The sequence below is a fragment of the Rattus norvegicus genome, chromosome 2 (genome assembly GCF_021556685.1).
Source record: "Rattus norvegicus strain SHRSP/BbbUtx chromosome 2, alternate assembly SHRSP_T2T, whole genome shotgun sequence".
NCBI classification, from domain to species: domain Eukaryota; kingdom Metazoa; phylum Chordata; class Mammalia; order Rodentia; family Muridae; genus Rattus; species Rattus norvegicus.
Genome location: NC_141535.1, coordinates 122,230,338 through 122,256,000, shown reverse-complemented (window position 1 = coordinate 122,256,000; position 25,663 = coordinate 122,230,338).

The following is a 25,663-nucleotide window of genomic DNA, read 5'->3' as shown; positions in this document are numbered from 1 at the left end:
TACTTTCTAGAATTGAATAAATATTGTTGTTACACAACAAACTCAAACTTATGGGACCCAAATGAGAGAGGTTCTAGGAGGAAAGCTCATAGCTCTAAGTGTCAACATTTAAAAAACTGGAGAGATTTCATACTAGCAATTTAACACATGAAAGCTCTAGAACACAAAGAAGAAATCATACAGAAAAGGAGTAGACATCAAGAAATAACCAAACTCGGAGCTCAAATCAATAAAATAGAAACAAAGAAGCAATAAAACAAAGAGTTGCACCCCACTCAGATTTTCACACATGCTGCAGCACTGAAAAGTTTATAGCACTGCCCCTCTCATCTATGACTTACTAGATACACTTGGGCAAATCAGTTCATCTCGTTTTCTAACCCTTGGTTTTTTTATTTGATAAAACAGAGGAAAAACAATGATTGCAACTCACAGAGCTGATGTGGAAATGAAAGACATCGTAATTGTCCAGGGAATCTGTCTAGTCTGGTGTAACTTGACAGTGGGACTTTTCAATATTCTGTACTGGAGCCTGTCTTCACCCAGGCAATCTTTACACGATCTCAGGTATATAATACTGTAGGCATCCAGATCAAACACTTACTAACCATAACTTACAAGGAGAGTTATTTTAAATCAGTTCTTTGCTATACATATAATCTTTGCCATTTTTGGCAACTAAAGTCAAATTGATTACTAATGAGACCCATTCCCTTGTTTGTCTAAAGATCCAATCCATTTACTAATTTAATCTTTACATTCTAATAAGTGGTGGCAGGAAATGTCTTTGTTTTCTATAATAAACCATTCGAGTTTTGTAGGAACAGAAGACTTTGGAGATATAGTGAAGACACCTTACCTCATACACCCACCAGTCTCCAGTCAGAGCCCAAGAGCTTCGGTAGACGTTCCTGGACAAGCTGTCTCCATTTAGGCTGACACTGGCTGTGTGTTTGTTGTGTACAGTCTTTATTGTGTTGGGACATATTCCCTCTGGTTCTATTTTCTCTAGGACTTTTTACCATGAAGGCATTCTGGATTTTGTCAAAGCGCTTGTCTATGTTTATTGAGATAATTATGTGATTTTTGTCTTTACATTCATTTATATGATTTATTACATTTATTGACTTAAACAGGTTGCAATATCCCTGCGTCTTTGGGGTGAAGCCGACTTAGTCATGGTAGATGATCCATTTGATACATACCTGTATTCAGTTTGGAAGTATTTTATTAAAAGTTCTTTTGCATCTAATCCATTGAAAATACTGGCCTGTCCCTTTCTTTTCTTACTTTTCTTTTTTTCTTTCTTTTGGTCCTTTCTTTTTTCCTTCTTTCCTTCCTTTCTTTTTGTTGTTTTTAGTGTGTTTTTACCTCAGTTTGTATTAGAGTGATACTGGCCTTATAGAAATTTATAAGAATTGCTTCTGTTTTTATTTTAGGAATAATTTAAGAAGAATTAGCTTTAGATCTTCTTTGAGAATCTGGTACAATCCTGCAGTCATTCCATCTTGACCTAGGATTATCTTTAATCAAAAGGTTTTTGTTACTGTTTTTTGATCTCCTTACTCATTATGGCTCCTTTAAGGTTTGAGCTGTTGGTCTCCTTTTCGTATAATTTTGATGATTCTATAATTTATCCATTTCTTTTATATTTTGTAGTTTAGTAAGAGTACAGAGTTTTAAAGTATTCCATTATAATATTTTTAATGTTTTCATGTCTGTTGTTATGGCTCCCTGTTCACTTCTGATTCTGTTAATCTGGGTCCTCTCTTTCTTTTGGTTAATTAGGCCAAATGTCTTTCAATCTTGTTTCTCTACTTAAAGAACTAGGGAAGCTTCCATGTGCTCCTGGATAGAATGCATATTCTTCGGTGTTTGGGTGGACTATTGTGTAGTTATCTGTTAAGTCCATCTGACATATAATGTCATGTATTTCTAATATTTCTATGCTTATTTTTTGTCTAGATGACCTGTCTGTTGAAGAAAATGAGATATTATTCTTGAGATAGGGAAAAATCTGTGTCTTTAAGTATGGTAGTACTTTTTTTTTTAATAAATTGGGTGTGCCAGAATTGGGTGCACATATGTTTAGGGTAGACATGTCTCGTTTAATTGTTCCCTGGATTAGAATGAAACGGCCCTGTTTAGCTTAGTTTGAAGTATAACTTGTCAGAGAATAAGATAGTGGTTTTTGTTTGCTTCCTGGTCCCATTTACTGGGAGAACTTTTCTTTAAACATCCTTTCACTTTAAGGTGGTGTCTATGTTTAAAACTAAATTTCTTATAGAGAATGGAAACATGGGTTTTGTTTTGTATTTTATTTTATTCCCTATATTGTTTTCTTTGTACTCTCCTCCTTTTATTAAAAATAGATTCTTTTCTCACGCTATTTCCTGATTCCATTTCCCTCCCTCTAATCCACCCGGTTCCTCCCCACGTCCTCCCTCCATCTGGATCCACGTCCTTTCCTCTCACTAGAAAGACCAGGCCTCTGAGAGACAACCACACATACACACACACACACACACACACACACACACCACACACACACACACACACACACATACACACACACACACACACACACACACACCACACACACACACACACATACATACACACACACACACACACACACCACACACACACACACACACACACATACACACACACACACACATACACACACACACACACACACACACACACACACATACACACACACACACACACACACACACACACACACACACATACACACACACACACACACACACACATACACACACACACACACACACACACACACACACCACACACACACACACACACACACACATACACACACACACACACACACACACACACACACACACACACACACACACACCAAGGTTGGACAAGGCAAAGCAACAGGAGAGGGAGAGCTGCAAGAGAAGGCACAAGGATCAGAGACACGCTCTCCAGGCGTCCTCCATCCCTCTGCTCTTACTCTTTCTGTCTCCTGTTCTGTGGAGTTTTTAAGGGAGGGATTTGATGCAGACATTCCATTTTAGAGTTGTTTGTTTTAAGCTCTCTCTCTCTCTCTCTCTCTCTCTCTCTCTGTCTCTCTCCCTCCCTCCCTCCCTCCTCCCTCCTCCTCCTCTTCTCCCCTCTCCCTCTCTTCCCCTCCCCCTTTCTTTGTAGAATCTGGCTGTGTGCCCCTGTATTTGTTCACATCTGCTTCAAGAGGAAGCTTCTCTGATGATGGCTGAATAAGGCATTGATTGAAGAGTATAAGAAAATACCATTAGGAGTCATTTTTGAAGATGCTGCCTGTGTTTTTCAAGTGTGCATTTCTAGTTCCTTTATCAAGAGTCAGCTGTCCTCAGAGGTGTAGATTTATGGGTCTCCAATTGGAGTCCACTGACTGCGTCTGTTTATATCCCAACACCATGCTATTTTTATTACTTCAGCTCTGCAGTACAACTTGAAATAAGGATGGGGAAACCTCTGGTAGTTCTTTTATTGTTCAGGATTGTCTTTAGCTATCCTGGGCACTTTCTTTTCTATATGAAGCTGAGAATTGTTGTAGAAATATTTAATCCCAACCGTGTGTTTCTACCCCACCTTTTACCATTTATCTCCCAGATAAAAGACACACAACTCTTATATTTATAATGAGCCTTAATCAGCACAGGAGATGGGCAGATATCTCTCCTCTATGCTATGCTGTCTGTCTCCTAGCCAATAATCCCACTATTTAATTTCTTAGGATTCTAAGATAAAGACTTCAGTTTGCTTGGTCAGATATTTATAAATAAACATTTTTTCTTTGAGACAGAGCCTCAGGAGTGTCTATGTACCTGAAGATAACTATGAACTCCTAATCCTCCTGCCTCCATCTTGCAAGCTTCAGGGTTGCAGCCCTCACCACCATGTCGGGTTTAAGTTTTGCTGGAGGATCAGCCTTTGCTTCGTTCACACTAGACAAGTATTCACCCTAGAGTTCCAGCCCAGCCCTAATGAAAAACCTATTCTCCCATTTCCTAAAATTAACAGTTCAGCTCAGACAGGCCTGAACTTGCCTTTCTCACAACAAGCGTCTGTTACAGTCCACCTTCAGGAACAGTGTTAAGTCATCGGTGACATCCGCTACAGATTTCAGCACAGCCACAAAGAAGACACTAGAAGACGGAATGAAGCAATCCAATGCTTGTCCTTCGCTTACACTAGCCAGAGCATGACAGAGTACATCATGCGGCAGACTGACCACTTGGGCACACGGTCACAGATCTCAGCTCTCAGAGATGGGACTGTCTAAAATGCCAATCTATTGTTGGCAACGTTCCAAACAATACAAGGCTTGGGTTTGTGTTTTGTTAACTTCACTAACCTGGATAATATTATACTTCCCTCTGGTTCTCAGCCATCTAACGGGCTGGGCCAAGGTCAGAAAAGGCTGTATTACTACGATCTAAACTGCTGTGGCAGGAAACAGCAACAGGAAACTCTCAGGCTGTGTGTGGTGGGCTGAATAAGAATGTCCCCCCTAGGCTCATATATTTGAGTATCTGGTTCCAGCTGATGAACTAGGAGGTGTAGCTTTTTTTTAGAGGAGCTGTGTCAATGAGCATGGGGCATTAAGTTTCAAAATCTCTCTCTCTCTCTCTCTCTCTCTCTCTCTCTCTCTCTCTCTCTCTCTCTCTCTCTCCCACCCCCTCCTCAAAACTGAAGATCTAGTTTACCTAGTTGCCAAATGCTTTATGGATAAAAGCAACTATATTAATGCCACTCTGGGTTTCTTGCATTTTATTTAAAGTCCTGAGAGGATTTTTAACAATACCAATTACTTAATGCTTTTAAGAATTAAAAAAAAATTACCCAAGAATGATAATTTGTCTTCACTGGGTACATTAGTTTATATAACATAGTCTTTTTATATTACCCCAAATTAAAGTCATCCATAAATAGGAAAAGCATTGTTCTTATTTAGATTTATGGAGATATTGAGTAAGCTCAAAAGGAACGTCTTAAGCACTCACGAGATCTCATCGTCTTACATTACCCTCTGGCTTGGTGGACACTGAGCCAATGGAGCCAGCTCCAGGGATGCAAATGGTGTTTGGGATGAAGATACCTATATGGAAGGAATCCCAACCTCACTCGCTCCTGACTTCACTGCACTCTGCCCTAGACTACGTCTGCTCCAACTTAGATCGTGTCAAACTATGCTCAGAAACTTGCAGCAGGTATGTTTCAGTGCGTGATAGAAATCTCTCAATGACAGTAAGTGTGGAGCCATTGTGACCAGACGGGTAAGCCAACAGGCTCACCTTCAACTCTAAATAGAAAGGAAACATTAGCAACATTGTAGGAAATACTCAGTACACAGGGTTTTTTTTTTTAATTAGGTAATGATTTGGAAAGTAAAGCAACAGCTTCTCCCAATGAGCACACAATGAAGCCTGTGGTATCTTCACACCTCACATGCATCTCTCCTTTTCCATTCCTTCAGACTTGGAGAAAATTTACAAACGAAATTCTTTGCCCATGATGTCTGTTTCACGCACTCTTAAGAGCTGGCAGCATAGAAGGGGAATATATCCGAGAACATTCCTCCCTGATGTACATTTCCGTGGGAAGGAACATATGCAAATGAGAGCCACAGACAAAACACATCCACAGACGTCACGATCCTGCTGGAGGCTTTCCAGCACTTAAAACAATGTTTTCCCACCTCCTCCCTACCTCAGTGGGTACCGCAGACACAGCCAGCTGTTGTTTGTGCAGTCCGCGGAAGCCCCGCCCTGTCTTTGCCGGTTTTATCCCTTGGCATATTTTCATAGTGCTAAAATCAGTTCCTCATGTTACAACCGGGTCTGGTGTCCGTTATTCTGTGACTTCCTTCTGATTACGATTTTCAAGAAGTTATTAAGAATAATAAACGAAGAACTCAGAGCAAATGTTAGGAAGGAATCCACACATCCTCGCTGGCCACGCTGAGAAAACACTAAGCAGGTGCAAGCTATTAGAAGAAGAAGAAGAAAAACTGAAGGCATTATTAAACTCAGGGAGCGAATAGATTAAAGCCAGTATGATTATCATCATTATATCCTGTACCAAAATCAAAACAAAGGAGTTTGTGAACAATGTACCCTTACCACTGCTGTTTCAAGCAGAAATCGTTTTTAGCCAATGCAGGTTAAAAATAGCAAGTGCGGTTATCCTTGCCTTAGAGGAGAAAAACTCCAGCTGTACCCATCATTACTATGGTGGCTAGAGACAAAACTGTAAAACCAGTCTGCCCCAATCTGCAAGACAGTCTGTGAAAACACAGGATAGGTGTTTGATGCTGAGACTGTAGACACAATCAGATCCCTGCAGCAGGGCCAGGGGTGCACTCACACCTCACTTTCCCGCTGTCTGTTGTCACGAAGGGAACCTGATACCTTTCTGACTCAGAATGCATAGGATTCTTGGAGAAACAGTTAAAAATCCAGATAGGAGTTCCGAGTAATCATTTTGCACAAATAAAAACAGCGTGTCTGTTATTTTTCTCCTCCATGCGACAAGTATCTCCTCCATGTGCACAGTCCATTGGGCGGTGTCTGGGTGGCCCTGTCCCTGGTGGCGGCTTCTTGCAATGGTCTTGTTTATACTATGGCCAATCCCGGAAGGCAGAGCCTGGGCCAGTACTAGAGACAGCTGTTGCTCCCAAGTGCAGGTTCTGCAGGGTCTTGCAGAGTGTCTCTCTGTCCTGTGGCAGCTGCTGAAAATTCAGCAGAACACAATGAAATGCAGCGTAGGAGGAGAAAGGGGGAATGAAGGAGAGAGAGGAGAGAGGACAGGAAGGGGGAGGAGTGAAGGAGAGAAGAAAGTGAGAGGAGAGAGGAAGAGGAGGGGAGGGAGAGGCACAGACAGAGGGAGAGGGGGAGGGGGAGGGGGAGAGGGGATGGGAGGGAGAGAACCCTTAGCATTTTAGATGGAAGAAAGGAAGTAAGGAAGGGAAGAGGGGGCCAGAGAAAGCTTTTCTCATCATGTTTTTTAAAAATGTCTCCAGTTTACCCTTACAGCATTTTGCAGCAATGGCTGAATCTTTTCATTGCCATTTTCCAAGGTTTTCTGTTAAACTGCAAGGGTCTGTGTTTTGGATTGCCTTCATTGTATTTTCCTCCCATTTGCACTAAAGAGATTATTCACGCTAAGTGTGGATAAACATCTTGCCTCCTTCTTCCTTTGTAACTAAGTCCAGCTAAAGCTATTGTCGTTCAGACTGTCCAGGAAGCCCACCTAACCATACAGCAGAAATCTCGCTAAGGAAACAAAAGCAGAGACATGGAGGTTCCAGAAAAACAACTGTAATGTTAATTCTATTCCACTCATCTCTCAGGGATGAAGCGCTGCCTTAGCAGTAAAGAGCACTGACTGTTCTATCAGAGGACTAGGTTCAGTTCCCAGCACCCACATGGCAGCCCTAGATTCAGGGGATTCAGTACTTCTTTGACCTCCTTGAGTACTGCATGCATGCATGTGATACAGAGACACACATTCAGGCAAAACACTTAGAGACATAAAATAAAACAAATTCAAACATTAAAGGGCCCATTTGTCATTGATTTGTCGAGTGGATTCTGGGCATACTCACTTTCTCTGAGTATTTTTCCCTCATGTCTGCGTGGATGTTGAGTCCTGCCCTGGAGCTGAGAGAGGAAGTTTCTCCGTTCATAACACAAGAGAAGTGCCCAGTGACAAAGAATGAGAGACATGGGTAGAATTTGGGTTTCATGTACCTAGCTTAGTTTTTTTAAGGGATACTCTTACGTTTTATGGGCTTAGATTTGTGTTCTATCATCATTATTCAATACGCGCTTGAAGTGACACCTACAACAAGGCTTTGGACTACAAAGGAAATGGAAATTTGTGTCTAGAAGCTGTGCAAAACTGAGTTAAAAAAGCAGAATTAAGGACAAAAACAGTCTTCCTCTCTTCTGCACACACACACACAGAGAGAGAGAGAGAGAGAGAGAGAGAGAGAGAGAGAGAGAGAGAGAACTTCTTTGTAAAGAAAATAGAGATATAGAAAGACAAGGAGCCAACTTGCTAGTAATGTTGCTTAGGACAAAACACCCCACACAAACAATTTAAGGAAGAAAGGATTTGCCTTAGCTGTTAGCTCAAGGGTTGGTCCTTCATGGTGGGTAAGGCACGGGAGCTAGAATTTAAGGTTCATAGTGCCCCTGCAGCCATGAGGCAGAGAAAGATGGATGGTGAAGTCCAGCCTGATCTCTTTTTTACTCCGCCCAGGATTCTACCCAGGAAACGATGCCATGCATGTCAGGGTGAGTCTTCTCACTTCAGTCAATCTGATCTAGATAATCCCTCACTGGTGTGCCCAAAGACTTGTGTCTCTGATGATTCTAGATCCTATCAAGTTGACAATCAATATTAACCATCATAATCAATAACTGATTCTGAAGAACATGCATTAGATTGATCGACAGTCCTTTCAGAGACCAAGAAAACCAGAGAAAGGGTTCCTAGCTTAGCTGGTGATATCACACTACTAGGAGAAAATCAGGATTGGGAGGACTGGGAAGTCCCTCAGTTCAAAGCTCTAAAATTATCTCTAAAGAGAACAGTTAGATTACAGCCATGAACCAAAGTGAAGAGGAAGAATGAGATGACAGGAAGATTCTCAAAAGAAAATAATATGCTACCAGCAATGAATTCTTGGGTTATGTTTAAGATGGTGCTTTTAAAGCATACTGCTGAGAATTGAGTGGCCCTTCTATACAAAGTGCTAAATACAATGAGTGTCCTGATGTAAACCTTGTGTCAGAGTTCTCTAAAATATTTGCAACAGAATATCTTGCTGAATGACTACATTTTCTTTTTTAAAAAAATGCCACACTGCACTAAAAGAGTATTAAAGAAATGTTCTATGTATAAACATGTAACTTACATGATGGTACAAAACCATGTAGGTGGTGTTTAACAACTAAAACCAATATTAGTGTAGATCCTGTCTTATCAGATTGATAAGCATGGGTGATCTTTGAACTCAAAAGAGATGATGGGACAACATAGATGCTGACGGTCTCTTTTGCTAAAAGAATCTGATTGCCCATGCTTCTGAGGTGCCTACACTTATTTAGTTCCCAAAATAATGTGCTTCATCCTGATATGTACGTGTGTGTGTGTGTGTGTGTGTGTGTGTGTGTATGTGTGTGTGTCTGTCTGTCTGTGTGTCTGGATGAGTGTGTCTGTGTGTGTATGTCTGTGTGTGTGTCTGTGTGTCTCTTGTGTGTGTGTCTGTCTGTGTGTCTGTGTGTGTCTGTGTGTATGTCTGTGTGTGTCTGTGTGAGTGTGTCTGTGTGCTTGTCTGTGTGTGTCTGTGTGTCTCTTTGTGTGTGTGTCTGTGTCTGTATGTCTGTGTGCGTGTCTGTGTGTGTGTGTGTGTGTGTGTGTGTGTGTGTGTGTGTGTGTGTATTTGCCTGCCCACCATCTTCCTCAGTGCACCCTTACAGGTCTGAACCTTCCACAAATACCCTCCTTTTTCTGTACATACTTGTGTGTATTTCTTTTCTACTTTTGTGTATATTTTATGTATATATATTCATGTATGAATAGACTTAATAGTATATAAATCCAGATGTCTCATGTGAAAGAAAGTTTGGGCTACTTAGTTCTTTTCCCGTATCATCCTCTCTTGTAGCCTTTCCCATCTCTTTTGATCTCTTCCTCCCCCAGATACAGAGCCCTCTTTACCTTTATCAATTCACCATTGATAGACTCTGGAGCTACAGCAGCAGTGTTGGGGGCTGGTCTGGTGCTGCTATGTATTCAAATGCTTAATGCTGGCCCCTAAGATCTGGTTGCAGTCCTAACAAATGTGATATATGAACTTTGCTCACCTATCTTCTCTGACTGGTTAGATTAAAAAGGGCTACAGAATAGAAGAATAGAATAGAAGTGGGAGGGATTTCGATTACCAGACTTGGGGGTCACAGGTAGGGACCATGAGGAGAGAGGAAGGATGAGGAAAAAAGAAGATAGGAGAACAAGAGGTCTCTGTTAGAGGTGATGGACCAGGAACATGTGGCTAAGTGACAGGTCTCCTCAGGATAGACAGATAAAGGGCAGCCCAGCAAGACTCAAACAGTAAGTACTTGGGAACTGCAGCTCAGAAATAAACAGTCTAACTTAGAAAAATAGATGAGGGGAAATTTTAGTAATTGTGCTAAAGCTGATTAAATAAATCTAGTAGGACTAATAGGGGGACTGACTCGGCCATATTAAGAACTATTGGAGTTAATAAGTACTATTTACAGCAGCACAGCCTAAACGTGAATGTCTCTGTGGTGTGCTACTCTTAGATTCATCAGATAGACTTTGGGAGTCCTGTGGCTGCTTTCTTTTGGAAGCTTCCATGCTGGATTATGTAGTTGATGCACCAAAAGTGAACAGAGTTTCTCTCTACCCACATCTGCACCAGCATTTATAGTCGCTGTTCTCTGATAATAGCCATTCTGACTGGAGTGGGGTAGTACTTCAGTGTGCTTATAACTTACATTTCTCTGAAGGCTAAGAATACGTAATGTTTTTCAAATCATTTATTAGTCTTTTTTTTAATGTCTGTTAAATTGGTTGCCCCTTTACGGACTGAAAATGTTTTATATTTTTGGTGTATATAGAGTTCTTTACAAGTCTTCAATATTGACCATGTATGTAGTTGAGAAGGACTTTCTATAGTTTCTAGGTTGATCTTCACTCTGTTAATTGCTTCGGGTGACGACAGACCCTGAAATCCACAATGGTGACCCACCTGCATGATATGCTGGTGCAATAGTAACACGAAGATGTGAGAGTAAGTAACCACTCTCTAATTGGATATAAAACCTACTCCCCGAGATGGAATCTATGCCTGACTCTTCTCTAGCGACCAAGAGCCTGAAAGAGTAGAGAACATAGACCTATGGGAAAACTAAATCCTATTGTTCTTCTAAAGGAACAAAGCAATAAAATTATGGCTAATGACATTCTGCTATACCTGTATATGAGTGTATTGCCTAACCATCATCAGAAAAGCTTTCTTCTGTAGATGGGAGTTAATACATAGACCCACAACTGAGCAGCGTGTAGAGACGGAGAAGCTTTGGAACACTCAGTCTTAAAGGGGATGTCTTCGTCAAACCCCTCCCCTCAGGGATCAGTGAACTAAGGATAAAAGGAGATGGAAATAGTCTAAGAGCCACAGGGGATGAATGCCAACAAATAAACAGTGTCTTCTGACACCATTGGACTGACCCACATAGGAGCCCACAGAGACTGTGGTACAGAATCTTCACAGGGACTGAGAAGAGGAAATAGACACAAGCTCAAACCCCTAACCAAGATGCTATCTGTGCCCAGCTCACAACTGCTTGCAAATGAAAGAATAGTTTTCTCCAATGTAGTCACACTTAAGGGTTGGCCTTACATCAAGCAGTAGACAGTCAACACAAAATTAACTCAATGGTATCTCTGGAAACTTCTTTTGTCTCATAGTGCTTTGTGTGGGCATACTTTACCTTACTTGCCTTTTGCTTGTCTATTTCTGGGTTTTATTTGTTTGTTTTGTTTTGTTTTGGGGGGTGCTTCTCATGTGTGTTTACTTACGTGTGTTTTTGTTTTTTATTTTGGCCTGTTTGTTTTCTAAATAGAAACAGAAAGAAGGCATAGAGTTGGATTAGTGGGGGTATGGGGGGATCTGCAATTAGAAGATATTATATATAAGGTTACTTTCAAGAAAAATTAATATAGATTTAGATAACACCATTGTACTGTATTTACTCTTGGAGTTGAGCTTCTGTAGCCATTCTAGTTTTTTTAAAGTTATTTTTGGCACTTTTATGTTCTTCAGTGTGTCTCTGTGTAGCTAAATCTTTTGGAGATGCACGTGCATAGTTGGGTCTTGCTATTTTATACACAGCATCACTGCGTTTTAACCAGAGAACTTAGTCTGTTTATATTTAGTGTAGTTATTAACATGGTTAGAATACGATCTGCTACTCTCTTTTCTTCCCCTTTGTGTTGTATTTGCTGCTTATCCTTTGTTCTTTATTGTTTCAGTGTGGGTTATTCAATTACTTTTAACATTCTCTTCAAAAAATGTTTTTATTGACATTTCAATGTTCTTTGTACTTTAAATTGTTGCTCTTATAATTATAATATCTTCTTTAAGTATAAAATATGTGGAAGAGCACTCAGTGGCATATAAATATTTAAGTCATATGACAGTACAAAGTCACATATATACATACATATATACATATAATTATTTAAAATGTAGAATTTATATAATACAATAAACCATACCATTTCATGCTCTGATTTCCCCTTTCTATAGACCTAACATGTTTTAAACATGGCTATTCTTAACCCTGGGGTAATTTGTTTCCTCTTTGGTCTGGACATTCGTTTATTATAGTCACAATTCTTCTAAACTCATCAGCATTCAAACCCAAAGGGCTATATCCTCCAAGCTCTTGTGAGGTACATATTAACTAACAATTTAGTCTCTCACTGAATCTGCTCAGTGAAAACAGCTGTTGGGAGAAATCCAAAGATCCAAACTGAGGCCCTTTCTCAACCAGCCATTTTCTTTAACATCTTTCCTCCTAGTTTGCAAATACCATCTAGTGTCCACTGCTAGGTTACAGAGCTATAGTACAGAGATTCCAGCGATATAGACTAAGAGGCTACAATGTCTAACTCAACTATATTACTTACAGTGTTTAATATTGCACATTAATAATTAATGCTGCATTTAAAAATATAATAATTTATATGCTTCCACATAAAATTGTGCACTTAAAAATTATGACTCAATGCCTTTTTTCGAGATTGTTTTAAACTTTGTTAAGTACACTACTAAAATAACAGTGGATTCAGCTTTGGAAAAGAGAACACGATTTCAAGCTATACATGACGTGAATATCTACCCAGTCTGCTAGTCTTTTAATTTTATTATACTGTCCTCTCACTCCTCCAGAAATCTTACTTTATTTTTATATTTTATTCTGGGAAGTATATATAATACCTCTTTCAGAGCTTGAGAAATACCCCCATATTACTCTAGCATAAGTAAAGGGTTTAGCTAGTCCAGTCTTAAGGCTGTCTTAGAAAACTAATTTGTCAGCTGTGACTTGTCACTGTGGATAGATAAAGCCACATGGAGCCTAAGCCACATGGTTAGTACAGGTGACTACAGCAGATCCCTCTGGCCACAGGTCAGTGCTTCTGAGTTAGGACACAGATGTGCTTAGCCACGTGTGACTCATCTTCATCAAGCTTGCAGCAAGCAGAATGCGTGGCAATGGGTGGCAGTCCTTCCCCATCTTCCCAAGAAGTGCAATCACTTCATTCTTAGAAAACGTCTAATTAGCTATAACCACTAGCAGTCAATCCCTCATCCAGATGTCCCCAAGACCTACTGTGCACTGGGAAGGCCTGGTTCACTGGCTTTGGACTGCTGAAGAGGGGCCATCCTCAGTCCTGGACAAAGGAGTGTTAGCCTTCAAACAAACAGCACATCTCCCTCTTGCACACTCAGCCCCAGCTGCCTTTCCAACAGGGCTCTCAATCACACAAACGTCTTCTGTTTGACACCTGCTTCCACCTCCAAAACAGGCCAGATCCCATCACCCCCTCGGACAGGAAGTGCAACAAGACCCAGCTGGCTGTGCTGAATTAAGGCCTTCACTCAATACCTGCCCTCAGCCACAGGGTGCAAGCAAACTGATGTCATTTGCAAGAAATTTGAGGGTATTATTATTTGCCTGTAATTAAAGAGACTGGTTTGATTTGGCATACAGCCTGGGGGCACAAATACTGTGATTTTGCCAGGTTATGAATTTTTCCACATACCAAATGGATTCGAAGAATGAGGCAATCTGACGGAGGGCCTACCTGAGGTAAATTTTTCCTCAGCCTGGATTCACTTGTGTTTTTGTTTATTTGATCTGACTAGTTATTCCTCCCCTTTGGAAAAGAATTCCCAGAAAAAAATAAAGTATTGAAGTTGTCAATCCATAGAATTGATAGAAGAAAGTCCACACAAGAAGCTTTAGAAGACTCAACAAGGCAAAGACCTGAGGAAATTTCATTATGGAGGCAGAGTTCTCCCCTCCCTCCATGTGAACTAGTTAGGAGTGGTGAAGAGTCCTGAGTGTGAGAAGCACAGGTTGCAACAACACAGGGGTAGCTGGTCTTTAGATGGTTTATAGGTCCAGAGATCTGTGAGATAAATAGAAAAAAATGACAAGCAGCTTTTAAAATAAGTTCTTCCACCATGCTTCAATTATCCCAGGAAGAATTTGAAGCAACTTGAAGCACGTTAATATTAACTGGATGAGAAAACCAGAAGGAAAGGAAACAGTATGGTAGGGAAGATAAAGGAAGCCAAGACTGAGCTCTAAACACTAATGTGTGAGTAGTTTGTTTCCCAGAGATAAGCTACGAGGGGAGACCTAGCTTTCTGGGCAGCCAACAGAAGCACACATTGGGAAAGAGTATGATGGTTGGTTTCAATTGTCAACTTGACACGACATAGAGGAGGCCTATTGAGGAACTGTCAAGATCAGGTTGGCCTATGGTTGTGCCTGTTTGGGATTGTCCTAATTGGGCTAATTGAGTTGGGAAGAACTACCCCAAGGACAGAAGAGCCATTTTAAAGGCTGGCCCTGAGTCTATGTAAGAATTGAGGGTATAGGCTGAGCAGGAGGCCAGCATCCATTTCTCTTTGCTCTTCTTGACCGTGGATGCAATGGGAGCAACTCTTTCCATCTCCTGCTGCCTCAGCTTCTCTGCAACAAGGGACCTGAAGGTGTGAGCTCTGACAAACCTTTCTCCACTAAACTGCTTGTCATCAGGATATTTTAGCACAACAATAGAAATAAAAATAGGGCTGGCCAAATGGGGCAAAGTCCCAAAATGCAAATGCTAGAAAAGTTTAAACGTTTTTCACTAACAACTTTTTCAATCATAGTTTAGAGTGTTTGTGTATGCTCCAATTCCCATGGGGTTAAAAACAAATCTTCCTCTAAGGTTTCTTTCACTGTGGGTCAAGAGGCAGTGTATGTGACCCACTCTGACCTTGGTCAGTCTCCACAATGACAGAACACTGTGCCCTTTCAGGTCATTTCTCAAAGATCTGAACAGGAAGTCTGAGGTCAAGGCCCTGGAAGATGTAAGTCTGGGGAGGGAGAGCTGGTGTCCTGGGTCATGAATAACAAGTGTCATTTTTGTTTTATCTATACAACAAAGGGGAGGGGGAAAGGCCACTAATTCAGTTCCTAAAGACTGTGTCCTTCTGACCTAGTCATTTGCCTAAGACTCCAAACACAGAATTGGGGGATGGGGGTTGGAGAGTGTCTCTGCAATAACAGCACTGACTTCTCCTCCAGAGGACATGGGTTCAGTTCTCAACATCCACATGGCAGCACAAACATCTTTAACTTCAATTTCAGGGGACCTGACCCCCTCTTATGATCTCTACAGGCACAAGGAATGCATATAAATACATCCAAGCACATACAAAGACATATAGAATAAAAACAAATCTTTCCCTTCGAGTGAATCAAAAAGAACATGAATCTTTGGTACACGGCAGCCTAATTGGCTTCTCGACACAGTCCCTGTGGGCCTGGGTCAGATCGTCTTGATTACACTGACTCCTCTCACTCAGGATCAGCAGATGCCTGCAGGCCAGGGAGGCAAGAGAAGGAGCCACCGCAGTGCAGGTCCCTGGGTGCCCTGGACTACACCTGGTAGTTTGAAAATCCTTTATACCTGGCAGTAAAGTAATGTAGCTGGTATTGAATTATAAAATTTCTCCATATCACTTGATTCTGGAATATATCATATCAGAATATAATACTCCATGACTCTACACCTGACTGGCTGGTGTACAGTCAGGCAATGGCTGACTTGCCCATGGCCTTTCCCTCCCCAGGACACATGGTTTCACACTCTAGTCATTTCCCATACACAGGCCAAGGAGTCCTGGCAAGGATACATATCTCATACTCCCTGTGCATGGATTCTGGAAGCTTCTAAACAAGCAGAAAATTGTAGCCCTTAGCTCTACATAAGGCTTCCTCTTTATTCTGAGTACCCAATGCCCAAGGCTCTAGATCATTCCTCTTTGACAACTATTTGCAGCTTGTTATAAAGACCAACTCTTCCTAAACTACTTTTCAGAAACAGAGCTATGGACTCTGGAATTTCGAAAAAGAAGATACACATGTTCAGGTTAGCATGGGCAAAGCCTTGTTTCTAAGCTAAATCAAAATTGCTGAGTTTATCCTGTCCAGAGTATACCCTCAGCATAAATCCCCTGAAGCTCCATTTACCTGATGGTTCAGGAGGCGGTGTTCTAACCTCACTGAACTTGCTGAAGTAGAGTCTTTTATAGGGATTGAAATCTGTGAATGAGAACTTACCTCTAAGGCCTCACAGAACCTCAAGGCAGATCCCAGTGTCTACAGTCACATCTACGTGACCTGAGATGGAGTTGCCTTGCCCTCTCCAAGTCTCTGTTTCTCCAAATGTGCAAGGATACAGGGGCTGAGAAGCCCCAAACTTAAAGTCAGATGACCTAACAAGAAGATGGGTGTGAGCCCAGATAACAGATTACCTTTGCCCCAGCCTGTCTCCAAGAAATGATGAGATGGAGAAAATTACTTCGTCCTTTTAGGTTCTGTCATCTGCACAGCGCATTCCAAATGCCAAAATGGGTACAAATGGATTTATCTTAAGAACAAAGATGTTTTCTCAGATTGCTTCTTTTTAGAAGAAAGCTGCCATTCATTCTCAACACACCGTAATTAGTACAATTTCGAAAGAAGAAACTATAAATAAATAATTCTACCATTACACTTCAATTAACACTTCTGGAAAATTCCAATTTTTAAATCCAAGCATATCCCTGGGGAAAGTAGCATATTTCTTAAATCCTCATCAAGTGACCAAAAAGATATCCATTTGATTTTTATGAATATAACCAGATCGTCGTAGCTATGACATCATCCTCAAAGAAAATATTCCTTAGAAGACCTTGAGTTTGTCTGTGGGAACAGTGGGGAAACATATCAGAATTAAAAATAGAACCAGCACACATAAATAATGGTTCTTTTCCATCCTTCCTCCCCTCACCCTCTTTTTTAACAGGTCTTACTATGTAGCCCATGCTGGTTTCAGACTATGTAGATCAGGCTGGCTTCAGACTATTTATGTAGGCCAAGCTAGCCTCAAATTTGAGGTAATTTTCATGCCTCAGTATCCCAACTGCTGAATTCAGAGTCATGAGTGACTCCACTTCTCGATGATTTTACTGGACCAATTGCTAAAGCCAGATGGTCCAGATCACCAATGCCTTTGGCATCTCTGTTAGGGGAATGAAGGACTGGGCAAGCACCATTTCTATAGGAGCTCTCAAGCAGAGCCCACCACAGGCCCTCCACGTAGCTGAGGAACAATGGCTGCGGATTCTTTTGTTGTCCTTCAGTGCCACAAAATTTGTTGTGTCTTTTTGGCTCCTACCCTAAGGGACTTTGGTGACTTACTTAACTTATTGTTTGCAGACATGAAGTAAATTCAGCCCCAAATGTCAGTGCACCATGCCCTTCTAAGACTTCTGTTAAAAGGCTATGTTCAAATCAAAGATGCAAAGCAATAACAAGAGCCTTGTACACAGTATGTTTTATTAGACATGCTCAGCAAGCGTTGATGACCTTTAAACTATTAAAGTGGCTGGTGGTTTCACCGTGATACCTGGACCACGCTGTAGGATTCGTACACGGAAGCATGCGCAGTACTGTCGTTCAATCTTGAGCCTGTTTGAGCCTTGGGCCCCTACACCCAGGTTCACAGAGTTTGCGTCTTCAGTGAAGCTGTCTTCTCTGGGCTTCCTGAGAAACCTGTGCTGACAAGCCATGAAATGCAGCCTGGAATCTCTGAGAGACTTCAAGGTCTTGCAGTAAGTAATCTATAATCCAGGCCCTTCTTGATGAGTTATTAATAAACCCTACTTGCCTTTTAGAAAGAAATCCAAGTTTCTATAATGAGAACTTTAAATGCTGTGGCGGACGCTAATGTGATGATGGTTTGGAACAACAGGAAACGGAAGTAAGTGTGATTCTTGCCCAGTCTGTGCTTCTGAGGTTGTGTTCTCCCTGTATCTCCTCTTGGCTTCTGCGGCAGTGAAAGCTACACAAACTACAAACACTACCTCTTTCTCAGCCCTGGAAAAGGTAGGCCTTCGTTCAGGGCAAGCACAGCCAACAGTGGCTCGGTTAGGTACTGCTACCGCTCTGCCCCTTAATGTCCATGTGCTCTATACAACTAGGACCTACACAATGAGAGGCACAGATACAGCTTCTGAAGCCCGGGTTCCATCTTGGCTAAGATCTGAATTGTCCTTGCACATTTCAAAGCTGTCGGCGGTGTCCCCCACCTGAGATCTCAGAACTGAAGCTCTTAAGAGTCCACCTCTGTTAGCAGGTGTGTGACTTAAATTAGCCCTCCCCTTCTTCTTGGGGCTCACCACCTCTGCCAAAATGGAAACTTGTCTATAAATACCTACCACTTACACAAACTGCAGTAGCCTTTCAAGGTGAAAATCCCACAGGGGTTATGGCTAAATCCTAAAGGCACCTGAAAACCCAGGAACACTCCACAACATACACAGGGCATACTGCTGCATTACAGGTCCACTCGGAGTTCAAACAGAATGCCCGGCTCAAGGGCCCTGACTCCAGCCCCTCCCCAAGCTTTGCAGTGTCTATGTTTGTCTCAGTTTTATGCCCAGTCCTCTGTGTCATAAAGAACGAGGTTTCCCAGGTGGGGATGGTGGGTCCTGAGACGGCCCTTCTCAAACGAGCAGGGTCCCAAGACTGGAGACCTAAATATGCACCTTATGGGTGCTGCAACCCACTGTGAATCTGTGAGCGCCCCCTTTCATGCTGGTCGCTGCCTCCGCACAGAAAGGGGAGAAGGAGAGATCTGGATGAAGAGGGCCGTTCATGTGCCTGGGAGAAGAAGGGATGAACGGCACTAGTGAGTCTCACTAAAGAACTTCCCTCCAAATTGACAGATACAGCAGACATCTGAGCAGAACTGCACAAATGCAAGGAATTTTGCCATGCCCTTTGCTCCTTGACAATGGGAGAAATCACACTGTAAGCCATTGTCTTTTCCAGAGTGCCAAAGGAATCTCAAAGCTAAGTCCACTGTAGACGTTCTTCTCATGTGAGCACAGCAGCCAACTACAATAAACTCATAGCCATGCCTTTATTTTAAAAATACAAGCCTTGGGGTTGGGGATTTAGCTCAGTGGTAGAGCGCTTGCCTAGCAAGCACAAGGCCCTGGGTTCGGTCCCCAGCTCCGAAAAAAAGAAAAGACAAAATAACAAAAATACAAGCCTTCCACCGCGTGTCAGTGAATTCTCCTCTGCAGTCATCCATCTAGTGGGACTTACCAGGATGTCCAGGACATAACCTGCTTTCAACAAAAATTAAAATAATAATAATAATAATAATAATAATAATAATAATGGGCCCCTACGTTCTTGAAATTTACATTTCATCTCTCATTCTCATGGAGGCTACAAATAATGAGAGGATTGGAATGGTGAGCTGACTGCAGAACCAGCTTCTCAGTCATTTTCTTCTGCCAACTTTCTTTGGAGATATAATAACAACAACAACAACAACAACAACAACAACAATAACAATAGGGGCACAGTAAAATCATAAAAGTTCTAGCAGGCAACATGACTCAGTGGATATAGTGCTTACCTAGTCCAGATTCCAGCATGCACATAAAAGCTAGGCGGCTGTGCAGGTTGCTTGTACTCCCAGCTCTGGGGAGGTGAAGACAGGCTTTCCAGGGCAAGCTGTTTTAGTGGATCTGCACCAGAATTGGCGAGCTCTGGAAGAGTGCACTGAGAACCCTCATCTGTGCAGTTAAAGTGAAGAGTGATTGAGAAAGACACTTGATGTCAGTCATGGGTGTCTACGTGTGCCCACACTCATGAAAACATGCACATATCCATGCACGCCACACCACACACACACACACACACACACACACACACACACACACACACACACTCTTAAGCTCTTGGAGAGGACCTGAATTCTGTTCCCATGTCAGGCAGTTCATAACCACTTGTAACTGGAAGGCTTCAGCACCAGGGAATCTACCTTCCTTTGATTCTCAGGGGCACCTGTACATACGGCACAGAGACCGACAGACACGCACAAAAAGACAGACATACACACAGAGACACACAGACAGACACACAAAAACACAGACTTTTAAATTATTTCTGTTTCAGGCCCAGTATTTGCAAGTCACTAGCAATGTTTTAGTTGGTAGGTTGACTGGTTGGTTTTGGTTTTGAATGGCTTGAAGTTAGTTGATTAAAATTAATGACTTTTGAAACTAGAGGGAATGAAAGTGCCTTTAGTAAATGTGTTTCACTCAAGCACTCCTTGAAGGTCAAATGCCAGTGTGGGTAGAAATATTTAGTCTTTCCAAAATCCTTTACAGGAGAATCCATGTACACACCAGTTTTCTTCATGTCTGAGCCCGCACCACAGCACACAACTGGTGCTTTCAGCTCAATAGATGTTTTTGTGTCTAGACTGTAGTCATTCCCAACAGAGGTCCTTCACTCCCTGTTCACATATAAAGGTCTCACAGAAGACCCAGAATGTGCATCTGTACACCAGAGGGCATGGATGGCTTTAGTAAGTGTTCTCTCTGGTGCATGAATAGCCCAGGGAAAGAGGACTGACGTGATTTTGAATGATTTCTCTAAGACAAGAGTTCACAGCCAATGGAATCACACAGCCATAGAGTCCTGAGCTGAGGGCTATGGTAAGGCAAGTGTGCCTGTGTGAGCCTATCTGCAAGAAAGTGAAAATTCCTCCACCATTTGCCTTAAGATACTCAAAGTGTTCCATAAATAAGTACCACCACCAAACAAGGCAGGAGCTGCTGGTACCCCTGATTCTGCCTCTTGGTTCACCAGCAGTACCCTGTAGTCAGTCGATGGCTATGACACTCTGAACAGGTAGCTAAGACCCCCACGTGTCCAGCTGTAATAGCAACATTCCTCTTCTATGTTATGGATTATATGAGCATACGTGAAATACTACAAAGCACACAGCACTCATGACAATACCTGCCTTAGTTAGGGTTTTACTGCTGTGAACAGATACCATGACCAAGACAACTCTTCTAAGGACAACATTTAATTGGGTCTGGCTTATGAGTTCAGAGATTCAGCACATTATCATGAAGGTGGGGACATGGCAGCATCCAGCATCCGGCATGGCACAGGCAGAACTGAGAGTTCAGCATCTTCATCTGAAGGCTGCTAGCAGAATACTGACTTCCAGGCAGCTAGGATGAGGGCCTTTAAAGCCCACACCCACAGTGACACACCTACTCCAACAGGGCCACACCTCCTAATAGTGCCACTCCCTGGGCTGAGCATATATAAACCATCACAATACCCAATGCTTTTATTATCCCTCAAGCCACATAAGTAATAAAAGTCAAATTGGAAGATAGTAATTGGGATTTTTTTCAGTGAAAGTGTACATGAGGCAATTGAGATCATGGAACATTCTTTTAATGGGATGGCATTCTGGAATTGAAGACCCTTCCCTCGAGTTTAAAGCTCCTATATAATTGACACTTGGCTCACGGGCCAGTCTTCAAGCCAATTTGATAAAATAAGACTCTAAAATTGTAGTACCTTCTTCGAGGTAAGAAAAGCACTCTGGCATTGTTATAACCCATACCATACTGAATGCATGGCCAGTTGTCCATTGGAAAAGTTGCATGTTGTATAATCTACATTATCCGGATAGTTGGAGAAACTTGGTTTTCATAGTAACAAGCATCAGGACAAATTGAGCAGTGCCCAGGGCACAGCGACTTCATGTCTGAGTCAGGGAGCCGCCGGTTGGTGCTCACTTAAACTTCCACACCCTTACTCTATCTGATGGTTTTAAAATACTAAACGTTAATGTGCATTATGGTATCTTCCTACCTTTGTTAAAATTGTTTCATGATCCATGAATGGAAAAAGACCCACATAAAGCCAGACACAGTACAGTTCAATCTCAGAACTCCTATGATGAGACGAGAGGCAGAAAAAGGAGGCTCTGGCAGACCAGCTAAAAGTGAACAAAAGAAAAGACTCAGTTGCAAACAACATAAAAAGCAAGGACCTACATCCAACCAAGCTTGTTGTCTGGTCTCCACATGCATCCTCTGACATGTGGGTACCTGCTCTCACACAGATGAATATGCATGTATATACACAGTCATGCACATACACACATACACATGCACATACACACATACATGCACACACACGCATGCATGCACAAGCACATGAAATTAACCAATTAAGGCATGTGCCTCTACATGTATGACTCTACATGTATGACTCTCTGTGTGACTCGTCACTAACAGGGTATATTCCAACACAAACATTGGATACCACTGTGACACTGGCTTGCCTTGCTCTCTGCTGTCTCTTGCACCCAGGATCAAATACTCTACAGTTTCTGCTTCATTGAGATATGGCAGCGCCATAGTGTGTTTATTGCATTTACAACTGAGAAAGAATATATGGCCAGGAAGTAAACTTTAATATTAACTGAAAATAAATTTTCAGCTTAATCTTTAGTATCTTATACCTCATTACACAAGTAGTGTTTTTTTAACTTTTTATTGTTTCTTTGTGAAGTTCATATCATGCACCCCAATCTTTTCCAAGTCACCATCCCCTCATACTCACCCTCCACCCTTGCAATACCCCCAACAGGAGAAAAAAACTCATTGTGGAAGATCTAATGTGTCACAGTGTGTCCCACAACACACCCTTTTATCCACACTTCTTTTCTTCCAGATGCTCACAGCAATAACTTGCTGGTCTGATACAAGGCCTGACTTCTACTACTCTATCAATACTGAAATCTCAGTGGGACTTCTCTCAGAGATCTTGTTAATGCCCTCTGTCATGGAGATCCTATAGTTTTGGATCTGTAGGACCAGCCCAACCATGCACTCTAGCGATTCATTGATAGGGCAGATATTGGGGTGGGCTAGTTCAAAGCCCTGGATCTGGGCCTGAGAGGTATCTGAGCTGCTCAGCCTACTGGCTCTCCCTCTTTTATAATCTCAGGGATGGCTCACTGGCAACTCCCACATCCAGGGCCAACTCTACTATGCTTCCCCGGTAAGCATGAATGCTGCAGTACGTGAGGGGCAGGGCCAAATCTCCCACTCTGATGACCTCATCCCCAGCTCTCCTGCCTGCCATTAGTGGCAAGGGGTGAGAGAAAGGGGGACATCTTACCCTCATGCATGTCATGCACAAACAGTGTATTTTGTGAAGTGCATGCGTGTGTTCTCTATTAACTTGGTGGATAACTATCATTATTATTACAATGCCATCCTCTGCTATATATGCGACTGGAGGCATGGGTCCTTCCTTGTGTACCCTTTGGTTGGTGGTTTAGTCCCCGGGATCTCTGGAGTGTCTGGTTGGTTGATATTGTTGTTCTTCCTATAAGGTTGCAAACCCCTTCAGCTTCTTTAGTCCTTTCTCTAACTCTTCCTTTGGGGTCCCTGTGCTCAGTCCAATGGTTAGCTGCAAGCATCCTCATCTGTATCTGTAAGACTCTGGAAGAGCCTTTCAGGAGACATCCATATCAGGCTCCTGTCAGCAAGCACTTCTTGGCATCAGCAATAGTGTCTGGGTTTGGTGTCTTGCATGGGGATGGATCCCCAGGTGGGACAGTCTCTGGATGACCTTCCCTTCAGTCCCTGTTCCACTCTTTGTCCCTGTACTTCCTCACATGAGTATTTTATTCCCCCTTCTAAGAAGGTCTTCCTTCTTTTCGAGCTTCCTGTATTCTGTGAATTGTGCTTTATTGAACTTTCCCCAAAAGAATACCTATGTCGGACTCATCAAGTAGATTTTAACAGAATGAGACTATCTACCTGGTCAAAGACAAGGTGATAGGATATTGCAAAGTAGAGCAAATCTGAGGCCTGCTTCTCTTCCTAAAACATCACATACTACAACAGAAGTGGAGATCTGAAGTCTCAACCTTGTGTACCATAAATAACAAAAGCCATCGCTGAATCTACTAGATCAACTCTCACTTCTGTGTCTAAAACTGTGTCTTGATTAACTCTGTGATATATTAATATAAACCACTCAGTAGTCTAAGGAATTCCACAACTCATCTATCTGGTCTCTTATCCACATTAAGACTGTTTAAGAAGGCAGTGCCATCTCTTTGCCGTGTGGGGGTCCAAAGCTGACTGAAAAGCAAATATGAACCCTAAGCTTTTTCATACACTGAAGTACAAAAACCCAACAACAAAACCCACTATTTTTGTCTGTAGGTCTATCTTTTATGTCAAGAGATTCTATTGCAGGGCAAAAATGCATAAGTGATGTTTTAATTAAGAGGAACAAGGATCTTCACACCAAACATTCCAACAATGAAATCCTCATCCAAAGGTTTGGCATATGTATTTTTCATGTTTTGAAAGCATTTTCCCCATTTCTAATCACTGATATTTATTTCTGATTTATTAAATACCAGCTAAGAATATAGGAAAAGGACCAGATCCAAGGGCACAGAGTTGGCTTGGAGGTGTGTGGGGGCAGGGAGATGTCTCTTCTCCACACTCCTCCACTTCTCACAGGCCAGCTGGTGGTTCACACCAGCATGCAGATACCCTTGAAGCCTCAATCTATTGCTGCCCCTTGACTGAAGCTGGTTCTAAGATTGGTCTATATGCAATAGTGCAAAGAAAGATCCCTCCCCCTGGAAGACCTGTGACCCATTGACCATCTATGGCAACTATGGTACTTCTCTATCCATGTCTTTGTAATATACTGCTTTAGTAACTCTCAGATCTGTCCATTTCTGTCTACAGGGAGATTTCCTCAACAGGTACTCAATCTCCAGCCCATAGGGCACATAAAGCCCAAGATAACTGTGCATTAATCCAACGCAAACTCATAGAGTTACTGAAAACTTCATGATAACTTTTTGTATAGTGCATGTGTGTATGTGTACATCTTTGTATGTGTGCACATGAATGCGAAGGCCAGAGGTCAATGTTACCTTCCTCAATTGCTCTTCACCTCATTCTTTTGAGACAAGGTATCTCACTAAAACTAAAGCTTACAATTCAGCAAGGCTAGCTGGCCAGTAGGCCTAGGGATCCTCTGTCTCCTTTTTCCAGCACTGGGATTATGGGAGTCCACCATCCCATACAGCTTTTCCTTTGAGAGTGTTGGGGCTAGAACTCAGATCTTCATGCTTGTGTGGCAAGCACTTTATTGAGTAAGCCATCTCCCCAACCCCATGAATTTTTTCTTGTTGCTCAATTATTGGGTTCTCAGATGTGAACTTTGTAGATAGCAATATTATGCCACAGCGTCACATGAAGTAAGCACATGTGCATGTACACACACACACACACACACACACACACACACATATATTTCCACAACCTGGATTTAACCTGTGACCCAAGACATTTCTTTTTCATCCAATGTTCCCCCAAAGAGGCTAAAATTGACCACCC